The following is an 18,451-nucleotide window of genomic DNA, read 5'->3' as shown; positions in this document are numbered from 1 at the left end:
AAAGCATGCGGGCAGACCCTGTGTGAGGCTGAGGGTTCTGTTACCCAAAAGGGGACCGGCACAGTGAAAATGTATTTCTTGACACCTTGAAGGCTGAGGACTGAGGAAGAAGTGACTTTGAGAGGAAAGCCCATTAGGGTAGGGTAATCATGGACTCAGTTCTTTGGAAACACAAAACTTGATAGATGCTTTATGATCATTCGACCCCAGAGCCTTAAGATTCAGTGACACGAAGAAGAAGAATGCTTATTAAGTATGTCCCCTGACTCCCTGGGACTGAACTGGGGGTCTTGGACACACAAGTGCAGTACCACTGATCTCCACCCGTGTTTTCCTGAGTGTGCTCTTAACTTGATCACATCAGTTCCCTACAACAGCATGTGAGGTTTTTCTTTTCTATTTGATTGACTTTCAGATACAGAGCTTTACTTTATGGTCTAGCTTAGACTATTCCACGCTCACTATGGACCCCAGGCTGGCCTGGAATTCACTGCCCTCCTGCCTCAGTCTCCCAAGTGTGGGGTTTATAGGTGTGCACCACTGAGCCTGGGTAGGGTGTGAACTTTTTCGGGGAAAAAAAAAGATTTGTAGTCTTATCAGATTCTCAGTGGGGTCTGTGACTTCCACCTAAGGATGAAAATCCATCATGTATTTGAAGAAGTGCGACACTACCTCCATAGGCAGCCCGCAGGTCTGAGTGACCAGGCTGGCATATATAGTTTACCAGGTTTGTATTCACTTGGGCTGGGTTCAAATTCTAGGCCGACTGATAAGAAGCCTCGGGGACCCTGATCTAGGAGGACTCCATCTCGTTAGCCTATTTCTCCCCCTAGAAGTGTGGCTCTTAGCTCACCTGTTGCTGGCAGGACTAGAAAGACGGCTTGTGGCCTTGGCATTCCGTCTTTAGCTTCACAGTGACCTCTCCATCTAGGGAGAATGAGTTGACTGAAGCCGGCTTGCGGAGAGAAGCTGTGGCCACTTGGGGACCGGAGGGACAGATACTAGGCTGAGTGCCCAAAAGTGAACCCGAGAGCTCTGCTGTAGGATCAGGGACCCCGAGGAAGCTGCGGCACGGTCTATTTTCAGGAGGCCATTTGCTGACTTGGGAAGCTGCCACAGCAGTTGTTAGCTTTGGTCACCCCACCGCCGCCGCCGCTTCTGTCAGGGAGCCATCGGGAGTAGAAGCTGGCCTCCTCTGCCGTCAGCTCCCAAACCATCCACAGCTGTCGCAGCCAAAGAACAAGTGCCCGAGAGCTGCTGGTGCCTCTATATAGAACTCCTGTAACTCTCGTCGTCCTCTTTCTTATTTATTTATTTATTTATTTATTTATTTATTTATTCACTTACTTACTTATTTATTTATTGAATAGGGTTTCACACTGTAGTCCAGACTGGCCTTGAACTCGTGGTGGTCCTCCTGTTTGGCTCCTGCATGTTGGGGTTACAGGTGTGAGCCACCATGCCTGGTTTCTGTCCCCCCCCCCCATGTTTTTATTCGTTTGTTTTTCGAGACAGGGTTTCTCTGTGTTGTTTTGGTGCCTGTCTTGGATCTCGCTCTGTAGCCCAGGCTGGCCTTGAACTCACAGAGATCCGCCTGGCTCTGCCTCCCAAGTGCTGGGATTAAAGGCGTGTGCCACCACCCCTGGCAATTCTGTGCCCGTTTTTTAAAGCTGAAACACGGAAGAAGGGAATGAGAAGGGAAAGCAGGGCTTCTACCTTGTCATCTGCTCTGAGGAACCATCATGTTCCGAGTGTAAGGGAGCTGTAACCTGTAAGGTTCTAAACTTGTCCTCTTTCTTCCTCTCTAAGAGGGTAGACCAAGAAGAGATTGGGATGGCTAGTGTTTGTCTGCTGTAGGTCTTAGAGGAACTTTTGTCAAAACATCATTGCTAACTTTTACTGTTTTCAGATTACAAAAGTAACATATGACGTCAAGAGTGAGAGGTGGCAAGTCCCAACACCCAGAAGACAGAGACAGGAGGATTACTGCATGTCCAAAAGTTGAAGGCCAGCCTGGACTACAGAGTGAATACTAGGCTAGCCAGGGCTATATAAACCTCTCGTACTCTTTTTTTTCCTTCTCTTTCTTTCTTTCTTTCTTCCTTTCTTCCTTTCTTTCTTTCTTTCTTTTTTTTTTTTTTAGCAATCCCTACCTTCACAAAAATACCACAAAAAAGAAATGTGTAGATTAAAATTGAAGGCAGTGAAAGCCAGCCGTTTTCTGGGTGCATGTATGTGCTCAACCCTTAGATTGGCCAGGTGTGTGTGTGTGTGTGTGTGTGTGTGTGTGTGTGTCTGTCTGTCTGTCTGTCTGTCTGTCTTAGGGTTTTCATTGCTGTGAAGAAACACCATAAGAGACACCAAGACCACAGCAACTCTTATAAGGGAAATATTTAATTGGGGTTGGCTTGCAGTTTCAGAGGTTCAGTCCATTATCATCATGGTGGGACATGGCGGAGTGCAGGCAGGCTGGAGGTGCTGGAGAAGGAGCGGAGAGTCCTACATCTTGCAGGCAACAGGAAGTCGACTGTCACACTCGGTGGTATCCTGAGCATAGGAAACCTCAAAGCCCGCCCTTACAGTGACATGCTTCCTCCAACAAAGCCACACCTCCTAATAGTGCCACTCCCTACGAGCTAATGAGGGCCAATTACATTCATACTACCACAATGTGTATAGTATGTGAAAACCAGAACATGTCATAGAAACTGTATGTAATCTGTAGAGTCTAAAATAGTTACTTGGATTTTTACAGAAGTTTCTTATCCATGTTAGATATTTGTTATTTCATTCCAAACAAAACAATGTATTGATGTTATTGATGTTTCACTGTTTTGAAACAAAGTCTCACTATGAAGCCTTTCATGGCCTTGAACTCAAAGGTTCACCTGCCTCTGCCTCCCGAGTCCTAGGACTAAAGTGTGATCCACCACCCCTAGAAGTCACCAGGCTGTTTTTAGTTTTTTGTCCCGTTCTCCCCCCCCTCCCCCGACAGGGTTTCTCTGTGTAGTTTTGGTGACTGTTCTGGATCTTGCTCTGTAGACCAGGCTGACCTCAAACTCACAGAGATCCACCTGCCTCTGCCTCCCCAGTGCTGGGACTAAAGGCATGCGCCACCACCGCCCGGCAAGAGGTTTTCAGGTTCACTGATTTTTTTTTTTTCAAGACAGGAGGGTTTCTCTGTGTAACAGAGTCCTGGCTGGTCTGGATCTCACTCTGTAGACCAGGCTGGCCTTGAACTCACAGAGATCCACCTGCCTCTGCCTCCCCAGTGCTGGGATTAAAGGCGTGCATCACCACCGCCACCACCACCGCCCGGTTCAAGGCTCACTGATTTCTAAGACAGTAATTCCACTGTGGTTAGTGAATGAAATCTAAGTACTGTCCTTTTAAGCCCTGGAGCTCTCAACAGCATGTTTTGGAGAGGCTGTTAGGGATTCACAATACAGTGTCAGTAGAAGGCGTCTCTAGCCTCAGTCCCCAAATAAGAAGGTGTGATGTACTTATTAGCTGCACCAAGTGGGCGGCTCCAAACAATCGAGGACACCACCGCGAATCCCGAGTTGAAACTCCGGACACGAGGCAGGTTAGTTTTTAGGTTACAACCAAAGTTTACATTTCTCACAGTGCTGTTCTCAGCAACACTCCCGTTATCTTTTGCCTACAAGATCTACATTGAAAGATTACTGATTTTTTTAAAATGAACATGGGCGTTTTTACCACTGTGTATGTCTATGAACCACATGCAGGCAATGGGAGCTAGAGTTATAGGCAGTTATGGGGGGGGGGGCGCGGACAAAAAACTAAAAACAGCCTGGTGACTTCTAGGGGTGGTGGATCACACTTTAGTCCTAGGACTTGGGAGGCAGAGGAGCCACCCGATAGGGATGCTGGAAACCAAACTTGCGTCCTCTGGATTTAAGTTAAATGTGGATTTTGTAGGGGTGAGGAGATGGATCAGAGGTTAAGAACACAGGTTGATCTTCTAAAGGACCTAAGTTCCATTGCCAGCATCCACATGGTGGTTCACAACTGTCTGTAACCCCAGTCCCAGGAGATCGCATGCCCTCTTCTAACCTCTACAGCAGGACAGCAGCAAGATTTTCTAATAAGTTCTCCAAGCTTGCGCTTTCAGTATGTCTCTTCTGCAGATCATTCCATAATTTTCACTATTATTTTTTATTTTATGTGTATGTGTGTGTTTACCCACTTTGTGTGCATGCCCAAGCCTGCGGAGCCAGAAGAAGGCATTGGATCTGGTTGTGAGCTCCCAGGTGGGTGCTGGAAACACAATCTGGGTCCTCTTAACACTCTTAACTACTGAGCCATCAATCCAGCCCCTGCATTTCAGAGTTTTCAGAGTTTAAAGATATACTTTCTTCTTTTCTTCTTCTTCTTCTTCTTCTTCTTCTTCTTCTTCTTCTTCTTCTTCTTCTTCTTCTTCTTCTTCTTCTTCCTTCTCCTTCTCCTTCTCCTTCTCCTTCTCCTTCTCCTTCTCCTTCTCCTTCTCCTTCTCCTTCTCCTTCTCCTTCCTTCTCCTTCTCCTTCTCCTTCTCCTTCTCCTTCTCCTTCTCCTTCTCCTTCTCCTTCTCCTTCTCCTTCTCCTTCTCCTTCTCCTTCTCCTTCTCCTTCCTTCTCCTTCCTTCTTCTCCTTCTCCTTCTCCTTCTCCTTCTCCTTCTTCTTCTTGTTCTTCTTCTTGTTGTTCTTGTTGTTCTTCTTCTTCTTGTTCTTCTTGTTCTTGTCCTCCTCCTCCTCCTCCTTCTTCATTAAGTATATGTGTGTGAATGCATTTACAGGTGCCTGTGGTGGCTAGTGGTCAGAGGCATTGGGTCTCCTGGGAGTTAGAGTTATAGGCAGTTATGAGCCTCTTGATGGGGGTGCTGGCAACCAAACTTGGGTCCTCTGGATATAAGTTCTTTTGACCACTGAGCTATCTGGTTTGCTAAGCATTTCAGAATTTAACCCCGCCACAGATACAGCGGGACCCAAAGCTAAGCTAACGTAACCAAGCTAAAGACCCTTTGCTCCGTGTACGAACTTTCTTCTTGGGCTCACAAGTGGGTTAGGTTAGGTTAATACTCCGAAAACAGAAAAAGGAAATTCCTAGGTGACTGAATTCCAAGCAGGATAAAACAGCTAATTTATTTCATGAAGTTTAGCTCACCACAGACACAGCAAGTAGACACCAGGCAAAAAACCATGCTGCTCTCATGTGCACTTGAAATGCCTTCCAGAACTGCACTCCTGTCGCATGCATGCTTCAATGCAAAAACAAAAAACCACTAATGATCGAGCCAATCAATCATCTGCTATAATAACTAAATGAGTTGAGTATAGCCCCTCCATTACAAATAATTTACATAATCAGACCAAATTAAAAGATACCAGTTGCCCTTCCTCTCTTAACTGATTAGAAATACCTCCCATGATTGTTGTGAGAATTAACTGTGAAAGTGCAGTGAAGTTGCTTAGCGCTGTATCATACTTAACAAGTACTTAGGAAACACTAGCTATTCCCCGATGTGTTAAATGCTGCTGTGGCAATTAGGCAAGGTTGGTACTTCCTTCCTTACGTGTAGTTAGGGATGGAATTAGGCTTGCTTGGTGCTTGCAAGCTGCCTCCTTTGGCATGGGGTTAGGGAAACTGGTTTGGATAACCATACTGGTTTGCAGGGAAGCTGATAACTCTTGATGTTAGTTTGTGTGCATGTGTGTTTGTGTGTGTGTGTGTGTGGGGGGGGTTACCTCTTTCCCTGTAAATGGGAGCTGTTGCCAATCAAAAGTCGAATGGAGTGGTTGAACAGATGAAAACTCAGGAGGGAGGCTAGCTTTGCCAGGTACCCAACATCCTTTTAACCCCTTTAAAAGGAGGAACTGAATGCAGAAACAAATGGATTTGCTGAGAACAACACACCCCAGTTCCCTCCTCAACCTGTTCTCATCTTCTCAGCTATGCCAAGATGTCCATGGCATGAATGCCTTTTCTCAAAACCTACCCAATAGTGTTTTGATGGTTCAGTAGGGATCATTGAGCCGTCCTAGGTCAGGCAGGCACTGTGCTAGGCTCAGGGAGAATAAAGGGAAGCAGAAGTACAGTGTGAGAGAGACAGACACTCATCAAATGGGCATTCAGTGTGTGAGCACCCCAGTCTCTGAGTGGAGAGTGCAGAGCTGCTCTGGTGTAGACTGAGGCCTGGGTGGTGCAAATCAGGAAGAACCTATAGACCAGGCTGGCCTTGAACTCACAGAGATCCACCTGCTTCTGCTTCTGGAGTGCTGGGATTAAAGGCATATGTCACTGCCACCCAGCAATTTTAAATACAATTAATAAAACAAACTCCAGCCAGTGGTGGTGGTGCATGTCCTTAATCCCAGCACTTGGGAGGTAGAGGCAGGTGGATCTCTTCGGCCAGCCTGGTCTACAAAGAGTGCTCCAGGACAAAGAAACCTTGTCTTGAAAAACAGAAAAAAACAAAAACAAAAACAAAAAAAAAATTTGCCTTTGAAGTGATTTTTCATTATTAGCGCCCCCCCCCCCACATACCAGATGCCTGATTAATTATAATTCCTTATATTCACTAACAAAGAAGTTTGGTCAGTTTTAGAATACATTAAAAACAACCCAGGTCTAAATTTTTTGTTTACTTTACTAAGCTCACTTTCAAAGTATCATTTCACCTATTGATACGGGGTTAGTTCTCTTGCCTTTTGCTTTGGGGAATTTATCTATCAAAGAGTCAATTTTGCATGAATTTAAAACTGCTTGTCTTGAAGGGAAAAAAATGTAATATATCAAATGCTTTATACAACTTTCAGATTTCTTCACAATTGTATTTTCCAACATCCAGGAAGAAAAAAATAATTGTAGAGAATATGTACCATTTTAACTTTTTATTAGAAATCCTAGAATGTTCACCTGGAGACTGAGGATGGAGTTTACTGATAGCGTGATTGGATAGTACATGCAGAGAGGTTCAGTCCTCAACACACCCGTAATCCCAGTCCTTAGAAGGCAGTGGCCGGGGAGCTGAAATTCAGGATCATCCTCATTTGTGTGGTGACTGGAAGGCCAGTTTGAGATACAGAGACTCTGTCATCCAACCACACCCTTCTTCTTTTTCAATAAAATTATATAATACATATTTTTTTAAACTTAAAAGCTTTATTTTAAAAAGGACTGGAGACTATTCCTTTGGGTATCCTAAGTGAAATCTGCTCACACTGATTGTGTGCTTGTTAGCAATTTCTTACAAAATGACCATTTCTTGCTTTTCAAATTTTTTTTCAAGCAATCAGTACATAATATATTCATCAAACCTCAGAGATTGCCTACACAGAATCTCTCTCTTGTAGCAGCAGATAATTGATCAGTTCTGAAAGGCAGCTGGTTTACAAAGGGTGGATGAAAAGCTCTGCTATGTTGTACTGATATCAAGTGAACCCCCATATGCAATCACATGGTGCAAAACAGATTCCTTTGTCAGGACATTATCCTACTTCGGCGAGAAAGAAGCATCATAGTGTAGCTTTCCTGTAACATTGAGACACCCTTACCTTGCTCACTGTACTGTTATTTCAGATGATGTACATTTTCTTTTAGGATTGAAAGTCAGTACAAAATGCTATCAATAATAACCACAATGGGTTGTGGGTGTTGCCTGGTGGATTTTATAGCTAACACATGAAACTCCCTGGGCTCAGTACCTACAAAACCAACTCAAACCACAAATTGGTCAGGGATGTGGCTCAATGGTATAGCTCTGGTATACACCTGAGTACAGCAGAAAGACAAAAAGCCATGTGGACAAATTAGCCACAACTAATTTGATCAGAGCCATTGATCATTAAATTAGCTGGAATTGGACATTTTAACAAGTCATGTGCTAGTCAACTGAATTATTCCATAATACACACTAATGAAAGAACTGGTTATGGCCATAAGAATAATGTCAAACCTTCTCTGGTCTTGCTGTCATCCAGGGCCTGCACTAGGCACTTGTGTACTTTTTACAACAAATACAGAATGCTATATTCATATGCTTTATCTCCAGTTCACGAAGTGTGCAGAATACCAATAACCACTGTATTTGATTTGATATCTATACTGGTTTTATAGGGGGAAAGGGTGTAGTTATATCTCCAAATAAGAAAACAAAATACAAGAACACTGCAAATAGAAGAAATTAGGAATTTGGAGGGAAGTGGAAATAGATTAAAAACTAGAGTGATAGATTGATCGCTTTGTCAGACCCTGCCAGTAGGCTAGTCTCTGCTGTTTAGAGAAAGCCCATGTCTGAGGGGACAGTTTCTGTAAAAGGGTTTAATTCAAGAGCCGGGCAGGCAGGGGAGGGGGAGCCTCGGGACTAAACCCGCCTCCTGGAGATAGGGTCTAACCGGTGGTCTGAGGTGTGGGGAGAGGCGATTGGAGGGAAGGAGAACTGAAGTAATCGGCGGTCTGTGCCTGCGGTGGTCTGTGTGTGCGTAGTCAAACTTCAGGGCTCTCCATAGGTCGCCTGTTCAGAAAATGGCTGCATTAGCATGACCTGGGGGTGGGGTTTGGGGCCTCTGACGTCAAAAGGACAGGACGCTCATGCCCATTAGACATTTTCTGCTGCTCCTGGGTAAGGGGAGGGGGCTGTGCGGTTTTAACCGGTTTGAGCCAGGCAAGGCTTCTTCCTCAAAATTCCAAAAAAAAAAAAAAAAAAAAAAAAAAAAAGCTTAAAACAATCGTTGCCAAGGTGACCAAGCATCAGAGGCCCTTTTCCCCCTCTTTCTCTCTGTAAGGCTAGCAGGGGTCCATTCAGGTTTTCGCTGCTGAATTTCAAAAGAAAGGACGTGCTCTTTGATTTTTAAATTTCAATTTGGAAAAGAGAATGGCTCTAGCCTCTACAGGAGAAAACATTGCTAATTTCATTATAGGGATTTAGTTACTATAGGAAAAGCCACTTTTCTCTTTATATTCAGAATATTGTTTCACTCCTGACACCAGAATAGAGATTTTTTTTTTTCTATAACCAAGAGTTTTCCAGTTCTCTTTAGACATTGGTTGTAGTACAAAAATTAACTGAATTCTTGCTCTGCCGACCTGGGAAGTACAGATCTCTACAGATTCTGGGCTTCATCCCCCAAGACTGCAACATTCCCAACCCCCCTCCTCAGACGCCAGCCACAGTGGTTACCTGTGCATGTGACCGGGTTATAAATCAGAGGTTTCCATGACTACTCCTCAGGTTCTATGGTTTACTAAAATAGCTTGGAGTAATCAGAAAACAGTTTACTTACAAGATTATAGGTTTATTACAGAGGATGCAAGTTAGAAACAGGAGGCTGAAGGAACAGCTCCTTGAGAAGGAGCAGCTCCGTGGAAGGAGCGCCCAGCTACTTTCCACCTGTTTCCCAGCCCCCAAGTCCTGGGGTCTGTGTCAATGCACCACCACTAAACTCTTGCCATCAGTAATTAAGCCCCCCTCCAGCCCCTCACGCTCCCCTGCCGTGGGGGATCGGTGTCTAGAGATTGTGAACAGGATTCGTCCTTAGTGCAGTGTTTTCTTCTATCCAGAGATCGAAGGCAAGGTTGAGCCTCGAGGCTCGGTTCGGGGAGAGGCGGTGGGTTTGGCAGCGGGAAGCCGGGTGCTGGGCGCGAATGCTGTAGGTGGCCGCAGCAGCCGCACCGGGCGCCGTGGGGTGGGCGGCGTGGCCGGAGTGGGGGGCGGGGGGGGGAGCGGGCCCGCTGGCAACCTGATCGGGGTCGGACCCGGTGTCCCGAGCCGAGTGGGACCACGCTCGGGGTGCAGATCAGCTGCTTTCGTTAGCCTGCCGAGTCGGACGCCCGAACCGGGAGGCGTGGAGTCAGGGGCCGTGTGCCCAGCAGCCTCAGACCCGTCGGATTTCATCAAAGCAGGGCCCTCGGGTCTCACCACACAGCAACACGCACTTTCAGAGCGATTATGTACTGGAAATGGGTTGTAAAAGCAGGATCCCCATTCTCCAGGTGCTGCTAATGGAAGAACCAAACAACTCATTAGCCAATTTGACATGTCTTTTTAATACTGGTTCGCCTGTTCTGTTGTAGGGAGATAATTCAGGTCTGTAATGGCTGTCTAAGCATATTATCGGCAAGGAAAACCTGAGGGAGAGATTGTGTATCATCGTGAAGTTCAGTGCTGGTGTTGCTCACTAAGCGAATTATGATAGGAGAGAAAACGAGAAATTCTAAACACTGTCTTCAATCCCATTTTTGAGGTTAGTATGTTAGAGGAGATCTACTTTTTCTCTAGTTCTGGGGTATTCTACCCTGAAGCATAGGTTCTACCACTAAACTACATTCCCAATCGCCATGGAATTCGATTTGCTGAGGAATAATTGAATAGCTTTTCTGATTTTCTCCTCAAAACATTTTTTTGTTTTTGTTATGTGGCGCTGGGAACAGAACGCAGGGCTTTCGGCAGGTTTGGAGGAGCTTCTCCTCAGTTACACGGCCTAATGAAACTTCTGATATTTTGTTTTATTTTGTTTCAGTTTTAAATGCAAACAAAGCCAAAATGTCTCCAGCTCAATGTACCCATGACACCTACCAGTGAAACTGTCTTTCAGTGATTTCAAGGATGAATTTAGAATTGTCATCTCTGCTTTGCACAGGAAATCTTAGTTTCTAAACTCAGGATGGTAAATACAACATGGTTCTTGAGAAGCAGACTTTGGGACTTTGAATGGTTTGTCTGTCTTACATGACTCCTGAGGAAAATCTGTGGTGAACGAATGCAGGAAAAAAAAGAGTATTTAAAAAGACGCTGTATCAAAAAAAAAAAAAAAAAAAAGACGCTGTATCAAGTAATTTGTTACTAAATTTTTGCCAAGTCCCTTGACAGTAAATGTGGCAACAAGAAAGGGAAGGGACGTCACCTTACAGGTGTAGGAAATTTTCTGGTAGCTTCTTGAACTTTGGATGAGGACCTGTATTTGCTTTTGGCTTATCTAAGGGATGGGGGCTGACGGGCAGTGCTTAAATGTGCCTGCTTCCACTGTTCTCTAAATCACGGTGCTTGATGACCTTTAAAAAGATAATTTTATTTCTCTCAACTCTAGATCTCTGCAGGGCAAGATGATTACATGTCAATATGAAAGAAAGATGGTACAGAGCGCGGATGATGGCTTGTGGGTGAAGACCTGAGGATCTGTGTTCAGATTTCTAGTTCCTGTAAAAGCAGGACATGGGGAAGCAATGCTGGGAGGCAGGAGGGACAAGAGGATTCCTGAAGCTTGCTGGCCACTCAGTCTAGCCAAATCAGTGAGATTCTGGGGGTGGGAGAGGAGAGACAGAGAGACAGAGAGAAACCCTGTCTTAAAGAGAAAGGGGGGGTTGATATCTGAAATTGATCTCTGGTCTCTATATAAGTCTGCGTGCGTGTACACACACACACACAGAGAGAGACAGACAGACAGACACTAGAAAAGAAAGCTATTAAATAAAACTGTCTTCTGTATGGAAATGCATTTTCACATCTGTGTGTCTTACTGTACCTGTTAAATCGAGTCTGGAGGACATGATTAGAAGTGTGCTGATTGGGACCAGACACGAATGATCCTTTGCTGCTCTGGACTTAGGAATTGCTCCTAGGCAGCAGCCACTGGTTGAGAGAGCAGTAATGTGTGAGCTAGCTTGTGCCGACATCTTTAGCTTGTGGGTTTGTTTATTATTATTATTATTATTGTTTTTGTTTTGGTCTTGCTTTTCTGGATATTCCTGTTATATATTATTATTATTTTTGTCTGAACTTCACACTGGGAGCTGGGAAAGCTGAGTCCTTCAGAACTCATTGTAGAGTAGCTTGTAATGCGTGAAGTGTTTGTTTTGGAGAAACTAGTTCTGATGTTTCAGAACCAGACTGAAGGTGCTCTCAAACTGAAGAAAAGGACGGGCAGATCCAGAGGTTGTACAAAATGCAATTTCCTGGGCACTTAGAAACAAAAGCAAGAGCTTCTCTTTGTAAACTTTAGACATTTTTAACAACCATTCATTATGGTAAACTTAGTCATATATACCTTTAAATTTTAGCTTTTATGAACCTTTAAAAACATACTTTAACCTTTAGTTTTCTTTATATGTCTAATTTATAATCTTTAAAGAAAAGGCTTTTCGTCAGAGGTGTTTCATGCGCCTTCGCCTTCGGCACTAAGGCAGTAGCTCACAGCAGGAGGAAGGAGTTTATAAGTTAAACAAGACAAAGGTTAGCTGAGACTAACCGGAACCCGGAATGTACACAGTCTTTTTCAAAAACCATTGCCATATCCAGCACCATCCAAACACTTTGGAAGTCAGGTGTGGTGGTACATATCTGCAGGACTAAAACTAGGGAGGCTGAGACAAGAAGATTGCTAATTCGAGACCAGTGTGGACCACACGGCAAGACCTTGCCTACCTTAAAAAACAAAACAGGGCCACAACAAAACAAAAACGAAAAAAGGCCGGCAGGATGGCTCAGTGGGTAAAGATGCTTACCAGCATCCTGCTTGAGCCCCAGAACCCACTCGGTGGGAAGACCGCAGTTGTTAGGATTTCTACAAGCTTGCTGCGGTATGCAGAAGTGCGCCCCTGGGTGTGCTTGCACAAAAACTCAGGGGCGTGTGCGCCATCAAGAGCACGTGTGCGCTGTGCACACGCTCAATAAGTGAATAAATAAATGTAGCCGGATGAAATACCTTTAATCCCAGCACTTGGGAGGCAGAGGCAAGTGGATCTCTGTGATTTTGAGGACAGCCTGGACTACCTAGTAGGTTCTCAATCAGACCAGTTAGTTACATAGAGATTTTTTGTCTCTGAAAATACATACATACATACATAAAAATAGATAAGTAAATGTTAACGAACAAAATCAAACCAAAAAAAAAAAAAAAGAAAAAAGAAAGAAAAAAAAGAAAAAAACCATCAACTTCCGAGTAGTCCAGGTATGAGTGGTGAGCTGTGTATTCTTGCTCAGCTCTCTTCCCAACTCTGACCAATGCATAGGACTATGGATGATACGGATGATGCAATGATGCCAATGATACGGATGATATGTGCTAGGGCAGTTAAGACCAAGATGGCTAAAGTCACAATAAGCTGGATCCCTACAGAGAGGCTCCTGGTGCGGGCACGGTGCCCACTGCCGCTCACAGCAGACTTGTCCCTAAGACCGCAGCACCACCATGCGTGGTGCTGCGCGAACTGTTCCAACGGGAGAAAACTGGGAACACTGTTACTGCTCTGCGCCGCTGTGCCCCTAAATGGTCTGCAGAATTACATAGTTGAGATCCCCCAGGAGGTGATTCTGCCGTCTGATTTCATTCACTAGTTTGTTGTATCCATTCAGAGAACGGGAGAAAACCATTTGCTTATTGGATTAGGAGTTTATTATGACACACAGAACTAAAGGATGCGCAGGGCGGGCTGTGGGGAAGGGGACCACAGTTCCCACGCTCCCTCCGCAGATGCATGCGGTTGGCATCTAGTGTGAGCTAGGGTTATCTGTTAACCTTTATACCCTAGTGACCTGTTTGGGCTGGGTACTGGGTTATACTGCTGTGCTGACTGCCAGTCTAAGTGAAGCCTGGGCTCTGGGGTAGTCCCCTCCCCTCAAACCCTTTGGGGTTTTGGTTTTCCATAGACTTCCAGCTGTTGTGTTGAACCTCTTTGGAGAGTGATATGACCCCGTTTGTTTGGGCCATATCTCAGTCGGCTTGTCTCGGAGCTCTCCAGATGTTCCACGCCCCGGCGTTCTCAACCTGAACTCTTTTGGGGCTACTGCGCACTCCAGTTTTGTCTCGAAATGCCTGTAGCCCTGAAGTGAACACCCTGTTGTACACTGTACTTCTTCTAGTGACAGTTTTTAATATCTCAGTGTCAGGACTCTACCCAGTTCAAGAGGAACTCGGCTAGCTCTCTTGTTCCGAAGTTTGGTGTTCGCCATGCCAACGAGAGAACACGCGGGCACAGTGGCCATCCTCCGGGGACGTGCCCCCACTAGCGGTGCGCTCACTAGTGGTGAACAGTGCTGCTCTTCACCGGACCAGGTAGTAAGTGAGCCCAGAACAGCAGGCAGACCATGGTGTTGGTCAGGTCCAAGCTTCCCCGTTGCCTGTGCCAACCGTTCAGATCACGGTCCCCCAGACTCAGCTGGGGGAAGGTAAAATATTAAAGCAGCTACCAGGGAGAAAGACCATCTTCAGACACAATTTTCAAGGACCGAGGAAGCTCAGTGCTATACGACCACACAGAGCTACCAGAGTGAGATGAGCAGGTGCTTGCAGGGGCAGTCTAGAACTTTCATTATGCCTTTCCTGGACTCAAAAGGCGAAACATAATAAGCAGAACAAATTTAGGGTTGCCCTCTGGCCTTTTCCTCCTCAGGATTTTAAAGCAGGGTCGTGCAAACCACAACACCACGCCTGCTTCTTTCAAGCTATCCAGTTCACAGTGCACATTCACACTGTGTGGCAGATGCGGAGAACTATCGTTTCTTGTAAATTTGAACCTCCGAGACCCATACACGCTGGCACTACCTTCCTTCCCATCCCCTAGTCCTTGGAAACCTCTTTCCCACTATGACTGACACTTCCGATCCTTCCATCCTCAGGAGTCTTGTTCGGCCAGCCGTGTCTGTCCCTTTGTGAGGCTCTTTGTTTGCACGGTGGCCGCATTTCTGTGGTGGCTGCCTAGCTTACAGCCGGCATGCTCCACTCTCCCTTCATGTCCTCACGTTCCTATTTTCTTGCACAATTGAGATTTTTTTTTTTGGTTGTGTTAAGGATCCATACACATACAAATACACACACACACACACACACACACACACACACACACACACACCCTTTGTGGGGAGCTTGCTGCAGCTTGTTGTTGTTTTCCCTTTTTGTTTTGTTTTGTTTCGTTTCGTTTTGTTTTGCTACATCTTCGTCTCACAACAGCTCATGATTTTCTCGAACCCTCTCTTCTATTGCTTTAGCCTTGGCTGCTCCGTGTGAAACCATGCTGGGCTTCAGTTTGTCCACAGTTCTTTACACACTGCATTAAAGGTCTCTCTCTCTCTCTCTCTCTCTCTCTCTCTCTCTCTCTCTCTCTCTCTCTCTCTCTCTCGGAGGTGCATGCACTCTGGCGTGATTCTCTTTTCCACCTTTACATGAGTTCTGGGAATCAAGTTTAGATCAAATTTAGACTGTCGGGCTTCTATTAGGTGCTGTTATCTACTCAGCCATTTTACCTAAGCCCTGCACTGAAAATTTAGCAGCTTATAGTCATTCTTTTTTATTTTAATTTTATTTTTGTGTACGAATGCTTTTCCTGTATGTATGTATGTATATAAGTATGTCACCACCTCCCTTCCTGGTGCCCATGGACATTAGAAGAGGGTGTCGGATTCTCTGGAATTGGAGTTAAGGATGATTTTGAGCCACCATGTGAGTACTGGGAACCAAACCTGGGTCCTCTCCAAGAGCAGCCAGTATGCTTAATCCCATTGCCATCTCTCCAGTCCCCGTATTCTTTTCTAAATGAATATTCCAGCAACATTTTAGTCTAAAAGTTGGAGGCAAAATTAGGATCTTCAAATGTCAATAAGCTTTTAATTCGCCATCCAGTATTACTGTCGCATACCGACAACATGCTTAGATTTCCGGTCCGTAGCACGTTAACACAGCTTGTTAGGAAAACTGGACACCCACAGCCAAAGATGTGCTGGAGGAACACATGCAGTTAAGAGGGGAGACTGTGAGCGCGGGCGGTTTCCCCAGAAAACAACTCACCAAAGTAAGATGAGGGTACAGTTAATTTAAAATGTTCAATCTATTCCAATTGCAGGATTTTGATTCCAAATTGACATTTAGTATGGTTTTGTTTTATAAATATATGTTTTTACACATTTGGTTTTGAGGTCGCCTGACAATATCTTTTTCGTTTCTGTTTTGTTTTACTTTATTTTAGACTTTTATTCATCAGAAGCCTCCATCTTAGGTATTGTCTTCTTCAGTCAGGAGGAGGGAATAAGGAATGCGGACAGACCTGGAGTCCGAATCCAGGCTCTGTTTTTGAATAGCCCCCAGCTACAAGACAATTAGGCTGCTTTCCTCCCCTTTGTAGGTGTGGTGCTGGAGATCAGTAACAGGCTTTGTGAATAATTAGCCAGTGGTTACCACTAAACTCATCCCAGCACACTTTTTGTTTTGTTTGAGATATGGTTTCTCTGTGTAGCCCTGGCTGTCCTGGAACCACTTTTTTTTTTCCCCTCAAGAAAAATCTCTGGAATGGCTTCTTTCTAGGCAGCTAAATTATAGTCCCCCTCACATTGGACATTTGCCAAGCTCCTGATACTATCAAGCAGTCCCCCGCTGTGAGCTCCAGTCCCCAGTTTCACCTTCTGACTGTCCTTGTTCCCAACCAGCTGCTTCCTGTTCTAAGGTCTCTTCATTAGGGTCAGAAGGACAAAGAGAAGGAAGGCCCCAAATAGATACCGCAATCTTCATACTTATTGTCCCGTGGTGATGCCATTGGTTTCCGGTTGTCAGCTCATTCCCCACAGAGAGCATTGGCTAGGGATGGCCCCCGCAGTAAAGCTCCCCTCGGTGGGTACGGGGAACTTGCTCCATGTTCTCTCGCTCTGGGAACGCCATGGGAATTAATTTCCTGTATACCTCAGCCCTTGACCTGGCCATCAGCTCCCACCTGGGCTGGCTCTCTCCGGGGAAGAGGGGAGGCCCTTGCCACTGGTCCTTTCTCTCTGCAGTCTGTCTGTCCCCATCAGACCGGGAGATGCCGTTTACCTCCCTTGGGAGGATTTATGATGGTACACTTCTGGGTAGATGGGGAGTTATGCTGTGCCGCACATGGGACAGTTACAGACGCGCAGCGACAGAGCTGTGTGTCTCCCAGTGCGGTTTCTGGGAATGGGTGTAAAAGAACTCCCCGGAGGCCAAGGGTGGGTGCTTTGACCCCAGTGTTCACAAGCACACACTCATCTTACTGCGGCACTGTCTTTTCCTCTAATTTCGTTGTGGCAAGAAGAGAGACTTAGCTTTGGGGCTGACAAGATTCCAGGGAGCTGATCATGGATGTTCCAGTGTACCTTTCTCTGGACGCTGCTGTGGCTTGGCCTAATAATGGTTAAGTGTCAGGCTGGTGATCAGGTGTTCTTCACAGGGGGAACTTACTTTTGTAGATGAGCCTTGATTTATAATGAGGTGACACCTTGATAAACACATTGTAAGATGAACACATCTTAAATTGAAAACAGATTGAATACGCCTAAGCTACTGCACATTGTTGCTTAGCAACACACTGCGCAGCAGAGTACCATTTTTTTTCCCCTCTTGGTGATTACGTGGCTGACTGAGAGCTGTGACTTGATGCTCTGCCCGATGTCTGAAGTGTTTGTTATATCGCTAATCCAGGAAAAGATGAAAATTTAAAATATGAAGCAGTTTGTGATGAATACATATTGCTTTTTCTTCCAACCTAAAACCCCAATTCTGAAGCTTATCACCTGCATCTGTGTGTGTGTCTGTATTACCAGACAGTCCGTGGTCCTTGTCTGGTTTTTATTCAGTTTATTTCTAGGGAGATACTGTCTAGGAGAGCCCTAGTAGTGAGAGAGCGAGGTCCAAGTGAGGGTCAGGTGAAAAGGAGGCAGCGGCAGCGGCGGGAGAACAAAGCCCAGGGGCCAACACAATCACTGCGATAATTAAAATCCCAGAGAACAGGGGGCCTCCAGAGCCCGTGGGAAGGAGAAGCTGCCCAGAGCAGAGGATCAGACAGTGCGGGGGAGCCAGAAGGAGAGGAGGAGGACAGGGTCGGGGATGCTGGGGTGCCACCCCGGCAGGATTCCGTGGGGAGTCCTAGTTGGGGGCTTAGAGCAGGCAGCCTGAGTTCCACGGAGGCTCTGTGACATCCGTGGCCAGAGTGGGGTGTCTGAACTCTCTCTAAGGGACTTGGGGGTCAGTTGGGTAAATCAAGTAGATTGTCTCCAGCTGTGCCCTGGGGAGGTGGCACCAGGAGGAGGTTGTGTAAGGCAGGACTGTACCTGTCAACCTTGAGGGGCTGTGATAACTGGCAACTGTGTAGAGGTCCAGCTGAGACTGAGAGTGGATGCTGAGGCAGGGGAACAGTCCATACAGCTTTGCTGTACGGGATAGAAAATCCACCACCAGCTCTGCTCACCCAGCACAGGGAATGAATGGTAAGCAGATACAAGACACTGCCTTCCATCAGTTAACACCGTTACTTTCTGTTTTTTTTTTTTTTCTGATTGTTCAAAAACAGCAAATGATTTCGTTTTAAAGGAAAAAAGAAACAATAAAAAAAACCCCACAGTCTTGAAAAATAGAGTGAATTAAGACCTTTTCCACCTACAAAATACTTTCAAAGCATTTATTCAACAGTTGGTAGAAATATCCGTTTAGAGGCCAGGGAGATACAGGTCAGCG

The sequence above is a fragment of the Peromyscus leucopus genome, chromosome 13 (assembly GCF_004664715.2).
Source record: "Peromyscus leucopus breed LL Stock chromosome 13, UCI_PerLeu_2.1, whole genome shotgun sequence".
Taxonomy (NCBI): domain Eukaryota; kingdom Metazoa; phylum Chordata; class Mammalia; order Rodentia; family Cricetidae; genus Peromyscus; species Peromyscus leucopus.
The sequence above is the reverse complement of the archived record's forward strand: the minus strand, read 5'-3'. Positions refer to the sequence as shown.